This window comes from Apium graveolens, chromosome 4, assembly GCF_009905375.1.
Source record: "Apium graveolens cultivar Ventura chromosome 4, ASM990537v1, whole genome shotgun sequence".
Taxonomy (NCBI): Eukaryota; Viridiplantae; Streptophyta; class Magnoliopsida; order Apiales; family Apiaceae; genus Apium; species Apium graveolens.
This window is the reverse complement of record NC_133650.1, coordinates 48,422,646-48,425,744: the sequence shown is the minus strand read 5'-3', so window position 1 is coordinate 48,425,744 and position 3,099 is coordinate 48,422,646. Positions and strand designations below refer to the sequence as shown.

At 33.4% G+C, this 3,099-nt stretch overlaps 1 long non-coding RNA gene across 1 annotated transcript; it reads left to right on the top strand.

Annotated features, from left to right (window-relative positions):
- The first annotated feature begins 219 nt into the window (after positions 1-219).
- LOC141716729 (uncharacterized) lies at positions 220-1,490 on the top strand. Its single transcript, XR_012573317.1, has 3 exons — positions 220-576; positions 722-769; positions 1,418-1,490. It is a non-coding gene; the product is annotated as an uncharacterized LOC141716729 (long non-coding RNA).
- The last annotated feature ends 1,609 nt before the right edge of the window (positions 1,491-3,099 follow it).

The window sequence follows — 3,099 nt, the reverse complement described above, 5'->3', positions numbered from 1 at the left end:
ATATATGGCTTTTACCAACACTTTTTTCGGTGTTACAAGCTAAAGTGTTACCTTAAGTTACTTAAATTTGATATAAGATAACACTTTTTTTTGGTGTTACAGTAGATGTCATTTGATGTTACTATAGGCATGATCAGATTTCTATTGTAACAAGAAATGTAGTGTTGCAGTTGATAATTAAAAAAGCATTATAAGAACTAGAAATTTGGGCAGCATTTACATTATTGGTGTTTGGCGGGTCAAATTTTGACCGAAATATTGGGTGGCCAAAGCTCAAATCTAACCCGCTCTTGAATAAAAATTACTTAACCTAAAAATACTAGATTGTCTTTATCTCTCTCACTTCTTATTTTTACTCTCATCTTCCCCGTTCTAAAATCTCTCTCTCTCTCTCTCTCTCTTTGTCTGTCTCTCTCTTCAACACTTACTCTTCACCACTCTCTCTGACAAATTATTTTCAAAAATTTGGAGTTTAATCGGGTATGGCGGTAGATTAATTTATGTTTGTGGATTTAATCGGATAGTTTAAGGTTCCACTAACTAGGGTTTGAATTGGGGATTTCAATATTTAGTCGGGTATAATTCTTATTTTCTGCTCATATTTGTGTGTATATCTTCTTGTATGCTAATATTTGAGTGTATATCTCCTTGTATGTGTATATATATAGGTTGAGATTTATTTTTTTCTTAAGGGGTGATATTTATGTTTTGTGTTTTTCAGGGTTACCATTTTTCTTATGGAGTTGGAAATTTGATTGATGTATATTCGGTGAGAAATTATGTAATTGTGATTTTTAGGTTATTTTATTTTATTTTTGGTGAATTTAATTGAGTTCTGATGTTAATTGAGCTGGTTGATTTGATTAGTGTTTGTTTGTTTGTTAGTGCTTGTTGATTTGGTTTTGTTATTCGAGAGTCGTTTTGTATAATTGTTCGAAAACACGAGCACACACATTTGTTTTTGAGGCGTTGGAAGCTGTGGAAGTGTAATTGCATCGATTTAGAGAGTAACAAATCTTGAATTATATTAGTACACACATTTATTTTCGAGGTGGTGATAGCTGGAAGTGTAATTGTACTAATAAGTAGTAGCAGTGCTGAAGTTATAATGATAGAATGAGTTATGTGTCATTGGTATTAGAGTGACTATATATTGGAAGTTTTTAGGCGTAGGTTGTGAATTGTGATAATGTTCGTCTTTCTAGTTTTCAATGCATATGAACTTTGGTACTTTTTGGCTTCTTAATTTTAGTTGCGAGGTCGAGTTGGATTAAGTGGAGGTTAGGATAGTATCTGTAGTGTTACTACTGTTATTATTGAATTTTGGTTTTATCTTGTTATTTTCTTGAAACGTTCATTTTTTGAAAGAGTAATAATCATGTAATACTTGTATTTGTGATCTTTTTGGTTGTTACAGTTGAGGACTGTCATGGATCCAAAGAGGCATTACAAAAAGCGTGATTCGAAATCAATTCCCAAATACTTTCAGGCAAGTCATTATTCAGATCTCCCTCCCCCAGTTGTATAAATAAAATGATAATTATGGTTTTAATCGAGGACCATGTGTTGGCTTTCATATATATGTTTTGAACATATATAATCCATTTTTATTAGCTTATTATTTTGCTGCTTATTAATGGTGTCCTTTTTTAATACATATAAATTCATCAGGTTGGCACTGTTATAGAGTCGACAATAGAATTTTACACAGGTAGACTTAGTAAAAAGGAGAGAGACATCCCTTGCAGATGAAATTCTTGGTGACCATTCTCTAGGGAGTTACAGGTAACTTCAGCTAAAGAGCTAAATGGCTTGTATAATTGTTATGTACTGCATTCCGATCTATCCTAGAGTGCATGTGTAGTTCCTTTTTACTCCGATTTTGACAAAAACTTCCAAAACTTTGTACTCAAAATACATGAAGAAACCCAAAATAAGAAGAACTCCTCGGCTATTTATCTTACTGGTCTCTTTATTGATGGTTTCAGCAAATTTAAAGGCTTTGAGGTACGCTCGTATATCTTCACACACCAATTAAAGCTACCTTTAGTGTAAATTTACACATAATTCAACTGCATTTTATATGTAACACATATAAAAACCTGCAAGTACTTAAACTAATCATTTTACGATTCTTGTAGCGATTAATTAATGTAATTATGGTTTTATAATAATAGATGATGCAATGGTATCAACTGGACTTGCTACAACAGGGTACAAATATGTAAATCTTGGTAAAGACAAGACAATCAGAGTTTGGAATTACATATAATCTTAACATGTGACACTATCTTGTTCTTTTAATTATGTATGCATAATTTTAAATTTGGCTTTGTTGTATGTCAGATCATTGCTGGGCTGAGCTTAATAGAGATTCCCATGTATCCCAGCTTTCTCAGTTTTCTAATCATGATTATTAGTTATAATTGTTGTGATAATTAATGTGGTACTGAATTAGTCGCTAATTTGGGTTTGACAAGGAAATATGGTGCCTAGACGCTCAACGTCTCCATCCGGAATCAAAGCACTTGCAGATTATGTTCATAGAAAAGGCCTGAAACTGGGAATTTACTCCGATGCTGGGTAATATCTCCGTAAAGTTTATATGATAGATATTTTTGTTCCATGAAACTGCATGCTTATTCTATATATACTTTAAATCATATACATGTGCGTATTTGTGCTTGCATGCGAGTGTGTGTATGTGCGATGGGCTCGGTTTTGAGCCGAGTGTCGAGTGTTTGTTTCTTTCGAATGCTTGATTGCAATTTCTGTAAATTTCCGTGAAGATTGAGCCTTGCATGCGTGTGTTGATGTGTTTTTGAAAGTTAATCGGAGGTTTTAAAGTTGGAAACCCCCGAATGGGGGCACCACCGTGAAGCCACCACCACCGGTGATGAACTCCGGTGAACCGGTGGTGAGTGATGATGTAATAACTGAGCTCTCATATTCATAAACCTATTTTCGATGTTTGCATGTGGTGTTTTAATTGAAAACCGAATGGGATTTGTGATTTCAAAAGTTATTAAGTTGATTCTTGTTAATTTAAATGGTTTAGAATGTTTGTTCTTGGATAATATTGAGAAATTAGATTAGTTC